Source organism: Nelumbo lutea, chromosome 2 (assembly GCF_056320005.1).
Source record: "Nelumbo lutea isolate HS-2025 chromosome 2, American lotus-T2T, whole genome shotgun sequence".
Taxonomy (NCBI): Eukaryota; Viridiplantae; Streptophyta; class Magnoliopsida; order Proteales; family Nelumbonaceae; genus Nelumbo; species Nelumbo lutea.
The window spans coordinates 99,066,769-99,080,564 of NC_142685.1; positions in this window are offsets into that span (position 1 = coordinate 99,066,769).

Genomic DNA, 13,796 nt, shown 5'->3' on the forward strand with positions numbered 1-13,796 from the left:
TCTTCTTGGAGAGAATGACTCCGTGCCTGAAAGAAACATTTCCTTTCGTGGAGTTTTCCATGCTGTATCTTTTGACTATTTTGTCAATGTAGGTAGATTGGGATAATCCTATTATCCACTTCGACCTATCTCTATGGAGTCGAAGACCTAGTATATAGGAGGCTTCTCCAAGATCTTTCATGGAGAATTGCTGTGAAAGCCATACTTTCACCATAGTCAACATTCCTACATCATTCCCAATGAGTAGAATGTCATCTACACACAGAACCAAGAACGTAACCTTATCTCCACTGTATTTCCTGTAAACACAGGGCTCATCCGGATTCTGCTCGAAGTCAAATGATTTGACGATAGAGTCAAAACGGATGTTCCAACTTCTAGAAGCTTGCTTAAGTCCATAAATGGATCTATTGAGTTTACATACCATGTTTTCTTGACCTGCAGTAATGAAGCCTTGCGGCTGTTGCATATAGAGATCTTCAGTAAGATCTCCATTCAGGAATGCAGTTTTGACATCCATCTGCCAAATCTCATAATCATGGTATGCTGCTACGGCTAGCAAGATCCTAACGGATTTAAGCATGGCCATAGGCGAAAAGGTTTCCTCATAATCGATGCCCTCTTTCTGAGTGTACCCTTTCGCCACGAGATGAGTTTGAAGGTCTCAATCCTACCATCGGGGCCCTATTACTCTTGTAAATCCATTTGCAACTGATTGCTTTTTACCCGGAGGGTGGATCTACTAGAGTCCAGACTCCATTGGTCTCCATTGAGTCCATCTCTGCTCTCATGGCCTCCACCCACTTCTGGGAGTCTATGTCCCACATAGCTTCCGTGTAAGTCACGGGATCCTCCTCACTAGTCAAGGTCTCCACCAGGTAACTATCCTGGTCATAACCATAACGGACTGGTGGCCTGGATACCCGAGTGGATCTTCTAGGTTGGTCACTACCTGGAACTTGTGGGACATCTCCCACTGCTCCTGAGCTCTCCTCATCAAGAACAATTTCCTGACGATGGGTGTCCAGGATGTAATCGGTCTCCAAGAATTGAGCATTTCATCTACAGAACACTTTCTACTCACTTGGGTCATAGAATAGGTAACCTACAGAGCCTTTTGGGTAGCCTACAAATAGGCAATGACCGGTTTTGGATTCCAACTTGTTTGCACTCGTTCTTTTAACGTGTGCTGGACAACCCCAAATATTCAAGTGTCTGACACTTGGTTTCTTTCCGGTCCAAAGTTCATATGGAGTGTTCAGAACCGATTTGGTTGGAACCCGATTCAACACGTAAATCACAGTCTCTAATGCATAACCCCGAAAGGATGTGGGTAACTCTGAGTGTATGAGAAGTGACCAGACCATATCCAATAAGGTCATATTCCTCCTCTTTGAAACACCGTTAAGTTGTGGTGTAGCAGGAGGAGTTAATTGTGATACTATCCCATTGACCTTTAAGTAGTCCTTAAATTCGTCAGAGAGATACTCACCACCTCGATCAGATCGAAGGGCTTTAATTTCTCTCCCCAACTATTTCTCGACCTCTTGTCTAAACTCTTTGAACTTTTCAAAGGATTCAGACTTGTGTCTCATTAGGTACATGTAACCATATTGTGAGAAATCATCTTTAAAGGTGATGAAATACACATGTTGATTCCGTGTCCTAATACTCAGGGGACCACATACATCAATATGTATTAGGTCAAGTGTGCCTGTACATCTTTCAGGCTTACCATTAAATGGTCGTTTTGGCATCTTGCCTTGTAGGCAAGGCTCACAGGTGGGAAGATCTTCTACAGTTAGAAAATCCAAAGGACCATCCTTTACCAACCTTGTGATTCGGTCAACACCGATGTGGTCAAGCCGGTAATGCCATAGACACGTGGGATTAACTGTATCACAGACTCTCTTCTCGGGGATTTCAGCCGACGTAGTTTTGGTTATGTTAGTTTCTAGAGAAGGATGTAGAACATAGAGACCGTTCTCCAGTTTCCCATATGCGATGAATCTATTATTTCTTTTAATAGTAATCGTATTACTAAAGAAGACAGAATAACCATCTGCACACTGTTTTGAAACAGAAATCAAACTTCTCCTTAAATTTTGTACATAAAGACAATCTTTCAGTACAATTTTCCTTCTCTAAAAATTAACTCCATGGTTCCTATTGCCGCGGCTGCAACAGTTGCAGTAGTCCCCAAGTAGAGTGTAACTTCTCCTTCACTCAGCCTTCTGCTTACCTTGAACCCCTGCAGTGAGTTACACGCATGAGTTGAAGCCCCGGAGTCAATACACCAGGACACAAAAGCTACCAATAAATTGGTTTCTATAACACAAGATTCAAAATTACCTTTCTTGGATTCCAGGTAGGCAGGACAGTTCCTTTTCCAGTGGCCGGTCTTCTTGCAGAAGTGACAGGCATTTGATGCTTTGTCTTTCTTCTGCTTCTTTCCCTTAGTGGCCTTCTTCTAAGGCTTCTTTGCCTTCCTCTTTCTCTTGCCTGTCTTGCTAGCTTCAACAAGCATAGCTACAGGCTCATCCTTTCTAATTAGTTCTTCAGCTCTTTGCAACATATTGTTGAGCTCTTGAAAGCTGACATTCAGGTTGTTCATGTTATAATTCATGATGAACGGATTAAAGGAAGGAGGCAAAGAATTAAGGATAGCATCTATCTGGGTCACAAGGTCTAGCCCGGATCCAAGGGTCTCCATTTCGTTGATTTATCCCATCATCCGAAGATAATGGTCGTGAACTTGTTGGCCCTTGGACATTTGTGTGGTCATGAACTGTTTCAAGATCTTTTGTCGAGTATAATGATTCTGCTCTTCATACATCGTCCTGAGACTATCCAATATGTCATTGGCAAGTTTGATCTAATCAAACTGCCTCTGTATTGGGTTATCCAAGGAGGCAATGATATAACACCGGGCAAGGGAGTTTTTCTCCTCCCATTCCTGATAGTCTCTCCTTCGAGCCTCAGAAGCCCTATCACCCAGACGCTCCGGGGCAGGATTCTTTGCCACTTTGTCCAGTTTTTCAGAAGCTAGGACCAGCATAAGATTCCTATACCAGTCGGCATAGTTTGGGCCCTTAAGCTTGTTATCACCAAGAAGCTTTGCAAATGATCCGTTCGCCATTTTCTGATAAAAGAGCAAACATCAGTCCATAACCTAATTTGATTCATGTTAATTTCATAGATATGGATTTTAATCTACGATCCATTTCTATTTATTCATCTTTGAGATTTTCCCTCCTTTCTCAGTGACGAAAACTACGGGTTGTCTCTGGAAATGTGGGAAATCACATAGGGTGCATGGAGCCAACTGTTTCAGCTGCATAACCCCACCACCTTTCTGTGAAGGATCATATCCACTCATCATATGAGTTTTCCCTTTGGCCTCTGTCAAACAAGGTTCAGAGCCATTTTCAGGTAAACCTTTCTATCCAGTGAGTGTCACCCATCATGTTCGTGAACGCCAAGGTACCATGAGAGAGTTCCCATTTTCTGGTGAAGCCCCTCCCACATCGGTCTATGACGCCCCTATCATCTTATGAAACACTTAGACAAGCCCAACAGCAAATGGATAGCCCATTTTTTGGTGCGTTTCCTCATTACTAAAGGACCCATCCTCATGCTAATGATGGAAGGCCTTTAGAGAGTTCATCATATGAATCTCCCTATCACGTGCACTCATATTAGCTGGAGGGAACAGTTAATTATGCCCTAGTTTGATTTAGGTCAAACCAAAGTGGCTCCCACTGACTTTTATAAAGTTAGATTTCGGTGGGCCATAAATCCGCTAGGGTTCTGCACGTAATCTCTTGATGAGGTGTGGGGCCCACCACTGAGGGAGGTCATCCAATGACCAGAAGGGACACCATGGAAATGATGTGCATTCAGCCATGGTGTACATAAGAGCCATTGTCGAATATGAAATAATGGTAGGATCCATCTAATGGACGCCATAAAGGTTGCGGAATGGGTGGGCGAATTTTAAAAATTTCCTACCTTCTCCCAACTGGGAATCATATTCCCTAAATTTAGAATACAATATTCAAGGATCCTATTGAACCATAATCGAACCAGATTTGTACCAAAAGACAAATGGGAGGAATATACCTGATCAGGAGAAGCACTATCTCCCAAAGTTGGTGTTCACGCCCAAAGAATGCTCCAAGATCCGTTCCTGCTAAAGATGACACAGCTGTGGATGGAACAGAACCAGTAGAGTGCGTTCTACACACTGGATCCTTCACAAGAATCCTCTGGAAATACTAAACACTGAATCTTTTTCAGTCTTTCTTGCAAGACTGATGTCAAGAACAGATTTCTTGACTTTCTTTTTCTGCAAAGATCTAATCTTGCAAAAACAGATGGCGGCGGCAGGAGGAGAACTCCAAAAGCGAAAAAGATGAACTGCTTCTTCTTTCTTTTTCTGGAGTATGAGATCTGATCTCAATTCGCAGGAACCTTTCTTGCGATTTCTCTAGATTCTTGGTTAGGGTTTCTCCTCCATTCTTCTTGATTAAGAAACCTCCTAATTAGGAGTTATCCCAATCCAAATCAGTATTTGGATAGGGGATAATCTTAATCCTATCTGCAGATAAAGTTAGCTTACTCCTGATCTTATCAGGAGGTTACCAGATTCAAATCTAATTTGAATTTGGTCTCCAAGAGTGGATAAGGCTAAAGGCCCAATCCTTTTACTAACATTAATCTCAGATTCGCCCCAAGGATGGGTGATCATATCAGCCCACCTCGAAATGGGCTTCTGGCCCATTAAGTGTTCAGTGTCTAATTACTGTCCAATCTGCTGCCCAGTTGGGCTTCTTTGTATGGCGTGGGACCCAAGCATTGATCTACGCACCAGCCACATGGGTTCGGCCCATTCTTTAATACAAGGCCCAGCCAAATTCACTGAAAAACTCAATGAACCCCTTGAGTCCATCATATGGACCCTATGGGCCCAACACTTACATTAAGTGGTCCCTGGGCCAAGCCATCTTATAAAAACCCAGGGACTGTGGGCAGGTGCAAGATTAGCCCATCAGGTATTATCCTCAATGGTCTTACACTTAACCTCTCAGCCCTTAATGATCAAGCACTGCCCGACAAGAGAGGACCTCTCCCTCGGCTGCAAGGAACAGTGCCGCACTCTCCTCTCACATGGATCCCGGGAATTAAAACCATTTGCAAACAATTTGAAACCGTACATATATATATAAATATATTAATTTTGCAAAACAAAATTCCAACGATTGAAATCAACTGCTGGCAGTTTGGTTTCCATCAGAGAGAGTGCATTCCCGATCATTACCCTTTGTCCGACAAAGTGGCTGATTCTGTCACTATGATCACCCACTCAGATGAATTCTCAAACTGCCCCAACATACCCAGGTTTTGATCCCCGCTAAGGATCTCACTGATTGGCATATCAAAGGCAGCCTGATCCAACACCTAGTGAAGTGTCATAATCGAGTCTAGGGGTCAGGTGTAACTTTCCAGTTTTGCCCATCTCTCTCCAAGGTCCAGGGCAATACTGGAAATCTGGTCCGGTTCAAGGATTCAAGTAATCCCATACTGCATGTGCCTCGGGTCTTACCCTGGTGGCTAAGACAGGCCATCCCAACACTTGGTGGCACACCAGTATCAGCCTTGGCAGGATAAATCTCCCCAGACTTATCCAACGGCTGTGAACATTTAAAACTAACACGAGTCTCTATAAATGTCCAGTTTTAGGGTTTTACACAAAATTAAACCAAACAACATGAATCAAACATGGACCATGTACGCAACACATCACACATCCAAACATCTAATGCAGGGATAAATTGATCCAATCAATTAATTATCTATAAGGCCCATTGGAAGCCCGTTAAAAATCCATAATATTAACCATTAATATTATCTAGGTATATGGGCTGAATTAAGGTTACCTAGTTCAGCTCATATAGCTTTATCCATTGAAGTGGGCTTTTAGTTGTTTTAACTATTTAAAATGGGGCCTTTACAGGTTGGGCCGAATTAACCATTTAATTAAATATCAATCCTCAGGCCCATTAGTGGGAAAATTAGGGTTGACTTTCAGCATTGATTAAACCCTAGATTTGGTCCAAACAGTTTGAACCAATTTTGGTTCGAATGGGTCTAGGGTTTGATCTTTAATTAAATATTTAATTCAAGAAAATAATCTGAAATTAAATAACTGATAAAAGAAAATCAATAATCAGTTAATCAGGGCTGTTCACACACTCCATTCTGCAAAACAGAGGTTAGATCACAGATTCCAGTTTCACAAACTACAAATCACAGATAGCGAATGTCCCATCTACGAAATCTCCTTCTCTGCAATATCTCCCTTTCTGCGCCACCATCTTCGATCCAAAATAAAATTAAATAGAAATCCTATTTCTATTAATAATTACATCAGATCGAATGCATATACATTGAGTTTAAAAATAAAAAAAAATTATTTACAGACCAAATGTAATAAATAAATTCAAGAAACTGCAAATCTTGCAGTTCTCCCAACGCAAACCAAGAATTCGATCTCCTCTTGTACGAACAGCCCATAAATCAAGAAAATCATATAGAACTATTCTAAATAATAATCAGAATTATATAAAATTAATTTCAGATTATTTGCCCATCAATTATGGGAATAAATTTCGCAAAACCCATATCTGCGCAAATTGGGTAGAACGCCTTCTCCCTATTTGCGCAGGTTCAGATCTGAAATAGAATGGTTCAAGATTTGAACCATGGCTCTGATACCACTGAAGGGATGGGAAATCCGTCACATGGACGCCCAAAGATTGCGGAATAAGGGGCAAATTTCAAAATTTTTCTCTCCCTTCAATTGGGAATCGAATTACCTATTTAGAAAATCATATTTTCAAAGATCATTCTTGAACCATAAACTGAACCAGATCTGAACCAAAAGGAGTAGGGAGAGATAATACCTGATACAGAGAAGTAGTATCTCCCAATGGAGGTGTTCATTCCCAAGGAAGGATCCAAAATCTTCTCCCACTGAAGATGGTGCAGTGTAGGGTGGAGCAGAATCAGCAGTGTTCTTCCAAAAGAACTTGATCCTTCTCAAGAATCACCTGGACGTCTTGTGAATACAACTTCCACCAATATTTTCTCCAAAGATTGGAATCAAGATCCAATCTTGATTTCTCCCAAGAATTGGAGATCGAACTGCTGTAGGCGGCGACTGTAGGAAGGAGGTGGCAAGAGAGTATTTGCAGGGTGCAGATTCTCTCTTCTTGTGATTTCAGCTCTGAAGACAAGAATGTGTATTGCTTGCTCATGATGTCTAAAGGTTGCCACCCCCTCTTCCTTTTATAGACTTAAAGGGATCAGCTCCTAATCCCATTAGGAGTTGCTAACCCAAATCATATCTGGATTAGAAGTCCCTTTAAGATAAGGGATAACCATTATCTTATCTACAGATTAGATTAGCCATCTCCTAATCTAATTAGGAGGTTTCTAGATCTAAATCTTATTTAGATCTTGGACTCTCTAAGTGGATAGGGTGTGGGCCCAATCCTATCAGTTGATCCATCTCAGAATTTGCGCCTTAAGTGATTAATCAAATTAGCCCAGTTCAAAATGGACTTAAGGCCCATTTAAGGTTATGTGATCATTTAGCCTTCCAAACAGCTGCCCAGTTGGGCTTCCTTGTATGGCGTGGGACCCAAACATTGATCTACACAATAGCCACATGGGTTTAGCCCATCCTTTGTTACAAGGCCTGGCTGAATACACTGTTATGGACAATGCACCCCCTGAAACCCATCAGATGGGCTCTATGGGCCCAACACTTACCCTAAGTGGTCCCTGTGCCAAGCCACCTTGTAACATTCAGGGACTGTGGGCAGATGCAAGATTAGCCCATCAGGTATTATTTTCAATGGTCTTACACTTAACCTCTCAGCCCATAATGATCATATACTACCTGACAAGAGAGGACCTCTCCCTCGACTGCAAGGAACAGTGCTGCACTCTCTACTTATATGGATCCCGGGAATTAAAACCTTTTGCAAATCATTTCGAAACCATAATATATTTACTTTTATATTTCATATAAAATATATTTAGCAAAAACAAATCTCAATGATTGAAATCGGCTGCCGGCAGTCTTGGTTTCCATCAGTGAGAGTGCATCCCCGATCATTACCTTTTTCTGACAAAGGGGCTGATCCTGTCACTATGATCACCCACTCAGATGAATTCTCAGACTGTCCCAACATATCCAGGTTTTGACCCCCACTAAGGATCTCACTGAGTGGTACATCAAAGGCAGCCCAATCCGAAACCTATTGCAGTATCATAATGTAGTCTAGCCATCGGGTGTAACTTTCCAGTTTTGCCCATCAATCTCCAAGGTCCAGGGCAATACTGGAAATCTGGTCTAGTTCAAAGATTCAATTAATCCTACACTATATGTGCCTAGGGTCTCACCCTGATAGCTGAGACAAGCCACCCCAACCGACTTGGTGGCACCACAGTGTCAGCCTTGTTAGGATAGGTCTCTCCAGACCGACCCACTGGCTGTGAACATTCTAAACTAACACGAGTCTCATTTAGTGTCCAGTTTAAGGGTATTACACAGAAACATACCAAGGGAACATGAATCAAATCTGCACTTTTATTCATTTACAATAAACAAATAAAATACATCATTTTGATTGAAGCTAAGGGCATGCAAAACTGTCTAACAAGTAGCATTAGGAAGCAAGGCCCCATCAGATTTAGATATCATAGGATTAAGCTCCAAAGGCGTATCAACCAATTTGGTGTTTTGGTGTTTGTAAGGCCAACAAGCTTAATAAGATCATACGCATACTTTTGTTGACAAACAAAGTAACCACGACTACTATGATGTACTTCTAGCCCTAGGAAATAAGTAAGAGAATCCAAGTCTTTCATATGGAAGGAACTCTGGAGAAGGGACTTAAGATCTTGGATTCTAACCTCATCATCCCCCATCAAGAACATGTCATCTACATATAACAACAAAATTGTAATGCCTTAAGGTCTTTAACTAATGAAGAGAGAATAATCAGAGGCAATCTAATTGTAGCCAGTAGCTATTACAACATCTCAGAATTTCTCAAGCCAAGCCCAGGGAGCTTGTTTGAGACCATGTAAGGATTTCTTTAACTAACAAACAAGAGAGGGATCACCACTATATACTGAAGGAGGCTTCATGTATACTGTCTCCTTTAAATTTCCATGAAGAAAAGAATTCTTCACATCTAACTAATGAATGACCCATGAATGTCTAGCAGATAAAGCTAGGAGGATACGGATTGTAGTAATTTTGGCAACAGGAGCAAATGTCTCCTCATAGTTAATGCCATACTCTTTGGTATATCCTTGAGCAACAAGCCTAGATTTGTACTGCTCCAATGAGATATCTGATTTCAACTTAATTGTGTAAACCCAATGACTTCCAATAATCGAAGCATCTGATGTAGGGACTACCAAATCCCATGTGTCACTCTCTTATAAGGCATGAATTTCTACATCCATTGCAACTCTCTAATGAGGAGTGGTAATGGCTTGCTTATATGTGTAGGGAATCTTTGTGATACAACACGATAAAAAAAGAACTATGGTTTGAAGGGAAGACATAGTGGTAAAGGGGTTAGGAAATACAAGAGGAATGGAAAGAGATGTGGAAGGAAGAGAATCTGAAGGAACATCACTTATCAGAGCATTAAAGGGAGGAGGATCTGAGCTAGGAGGAAGAAAAGTTGGAAGCATAGGATCTGGGGCACATAATCTTTTGTGAGAGAAGACATGAAAACCCTTCACACCAATAGGATGATAAGCATCCTGTGAACCAAAATTCTACAAGAGAAAAATAGATGGAGCAAACAACTTTGCAATAATAGAAAAAAAAGGAGATATGCTCAAGAAAAACAACATTCGGAGAAATACGAATATGATGAGCAAAGGAATCATAAAAAGAAATCATTTATTATCTAGACTATATCCCACAAAGGCACACATAGCAGACTGAGTAGATAACTTAGAATGTTCATGAGAGGGATTATGAACAAAGCAAAGACACCTAAAAACATGTAGGCTAAATAAGTCTGGTGAATAGTCAAATAATTTATGGAAAGGGACATATAAGCTAGAACTGATGAAGGAATATAGTTAATCAGGAAAATAGAAATACTGGTAGCCTCCACCCAAAAGGAAGAAGGTGCATGAGATTCTTGTAGTAGGGTTCTCATAGCACTAAGCACATGACCATTCTTATGCTCTCTCACTCCATTCTGCTAAGGTGTATCTGGACAACTTCATTAAATTTGTATCCCATGACTTCTCAAGTAGGTTAAGAAGTCTCTGTCAATGTGTTCTTCAACTAAATCTGAACAGATAATACATATTTTAGACTAAAACCAGACTCATATCATAAGTGAAAAAGTCAAAATGTAGGATATATTTCAGATTTATGTCTCAAAAAGCAAATGCATGTATATATACCTAGTGCAATCATTAATAAACAAAACAAAGTAGTTGCATCCAAGTTGAGAAATAATAGATAAATTCCAAACATCACTATGAATAATCTCAAATGGTGAAGTGGCATACTCAGATGTTTGAGAAAAGGGTAGAGTGTGGCTTTTACTTAAGCAACAAGAAACACATGATGAACATAGTTAATCAGGAAAATAGCGATACTAGTAGCCTCCATCCAAAAGGAAGAAGGTGCATGAGATTCTTGTATTAGGGTTCTCATAGTACTTAGCACATGACCATTCTTACGCTCTACCACTCCATTCTGTGGAGGTGTATCTGGACAATTTTGTTGAACTTGTATCCCATGACTTCTCAAGTAGGTTAAGAAGTCTCTATCAATGTATTCTTCCCCTAAATCTAAATGGATAATACATATTTTAGACTAAATTAAATGCATGTATATATACCTAGTGTAATCATTAAGAAACAAGACAAAGCACTTGTATACAAGTCAAGAAATAATAGATAAAATCCAAACATCACAATGGATAATCTCAAATGTTGAAGTGGCATACTCAGATGTGTGAGAAAAGGGTAGACTGCAGATTTTTCTTAAGCAACAAGAAACATAGGAGATATCAAAAGTACTTAAAGAAGGAATTTTATTTTTAATAGAATCAGAATCAAACAAAAAATTCAACTTTTCAAAATGAGGATGTCTCAAATGTTTATACCATAAATCCTAAACTATATTTCTTTGTCCAGTAATAGATACAAAAGGAAATGAGCTAAGATATGCTAAAAATGTTGGTGCTTTAGGATTCTCGAACTCCAATGCAAATAAATGGCCCAACCTACGCCCCTTCCCTTTCACCTTCCCAATGTAAAAAGTCATAAATCAAACAACCATCATGAAAATATGTAAGTATATATCATTCATCAACAAGTTAACAAAAAAAAATTAGATTAGTAGTAAGATTAGGTACAAGAAAGGTTTTGGTAGGAGGAAAAGAGGAAATAGGTAACAGTTTAAGGGAAATGTCATTGCTATCAATGATATTCAATTTTTCACCATTGGTAGAAATGATATGTCTATGATGGGATTTAGGAATGCTATCTAGGGGATCAGAATAAGCTCTTGTCATATGATTACTAATGATCCATATATGAGAGTGAGAAGAACAATAATCAGAAAACTCACCAAACAAGCCAATGGCAGAAAAAGCGGAGGAAATAGCAGATAATACTAGTTGTCGAATTTCATCTATAGATGTGGGAGGTGTAGAAGATTCACCCTTAGTAGAAGAATTACCATTGGAAGAGGAAGCATTAGTGGTTTGACCCTCAATCACTTGATATGCATGTGGTTAGCTTTTCTTTTAGGCACCTTTAGATGGTCTAACTGAACAATTTGGGATGATGTGACTACGTTGCTTACAGTAGGTGCAAACATTCTTCTTCTTACAGTAAAAAGCGATGTGTGCAAACCCCTTACACTCATAACATTGTATTTTGGAGAAGTCCTTAGCACCAGGTTTCTTGTTTCCATGAACAACAAAAGTTTCCATGAAAACTTGCAACAGATAAAAGTCCAGTCTCCTCCCTTAACAATTCCCCCATTACTGAATCCAGATCTAGAATAGCCCCTCTACTCAATATGTTGGACTTGGCAATCTCATAATCAGGCCTAAGTCTCATAAGGAACTGATTCACATTCCTTTTCTCAAAGTACTACTAGAGACACTTGACGCATTCTATGAGATCTGAAGAATATATATTGACAAGTTCATATTCTTCCCACAATTCAACAAAATCAGCATAATATTCCCAAATTTTCTTATTTCTCTAATAGTAGGAAAAGATTTTAAATTCAATCTGATACTATCTGGATATGTTGGATTGGCGGTACACTTTCTTTAAGTATGCATACATCTCATAAGTCATGCGTATCCTTCTAATGGGTGCAACAATATGAGAAACGATTGAACTAACTATCCAAGAGACTAATTTCCCATTATCCAACTTCTATTGTGCATAACCTTTTATATCAGTTTCATCTGGCTTAGTAGTTTTCCCATCCAAAAATCCTTCTAGGCCTTTCCCTTTAACAAAGAAGTCGAAATGGAGCTTTCACATGATGTAGTTAGTTCCATTGAACTTTACGGAAATGATATCAGCTTTCTCAAACTTTGAGAACCCAAAATAAGATAACAAATTTCAAGAGAGGATAACAGTCCAAGAAACCTGTGATTAATCACCCAAATAAAATCAGTAGCAATTCCATAACTGCAGAAATCTCAAAAGAGGGTTGTATCAATCTCAGTCCTAAAATGGTAAGTTTCAAGACTGTCAACAACAAGATGGGATTGACCCTATCAAAACTGATCCAAACTTCAAGATAGAATGATGAAAAGATAAAGAAGGTCTCGGTGACACCAACTACAAAGTTCTAGGCTGATTGAATCAACTGATTTCAAAAAAAAAAAAAAAACAGAAGAAGAAAATCCGACCTGCTGGGCGTCTTTTCCAGGAAAAAGGATATCAGCTTTGTTTGATCAAAGCAGCACCTAAAAAACTTCAATTAGGGTTTGAGAGTGATTGAAGTACTCCTTAAAAAGCCTTCTAATCACCCCAAAACTCAAACAAATTTGCAGTTGAAGGATATGGCCTGCTTTGATACCATGTCAATCTTCTAGGTTGAGAGAACACCAAGAGTAATAGGGGTGTCAAACAGTACATTCGACCCCCACCCCCAAAGAGCCTATATAACTTATTAATTAGTTACAAGTATTTACAAAGAGGCCCTTGAAGGGCCGGAAGGTAAGAAAGAAAAAGAATTCTAGGCTACAACAAGAACCATAGAACAACATTACAATAAGTGTTTCTACAATTTTCAAAAGAAAAAAATGGTATGGTTCTAAAACCATATCCCCTCCCCCCCCACCCCCCTTTCTGAACCAGGAATTGAACACCATTTCAATTGATAAGGTCTTTGGTTAGTTGTAGTGGAGACTTGGGCTTGATTCCTGCCTTCGCCTGGGTTGGGTTGGGAGGGTTGTTGGTATGGGGACGGGTTACCCTTGTTATGCAGTCCCATGAGCCCCCTAAAGGAAGAAAAATAAGTAAATAAATGATTTACTTATTTGAATCCAAACATAATTTGAAAAGCTGATTTTGTTGCGCCACAAAACTCAGAAAGATAATTTGATTTAATTTTAGGGTAAATTACAAAGACCTCCTGTACTATGGGGTTAGTGAAAAAGACCCCTTGAACTTTCGCTTTGCAACAAATACCCTTTGGCTGTTAG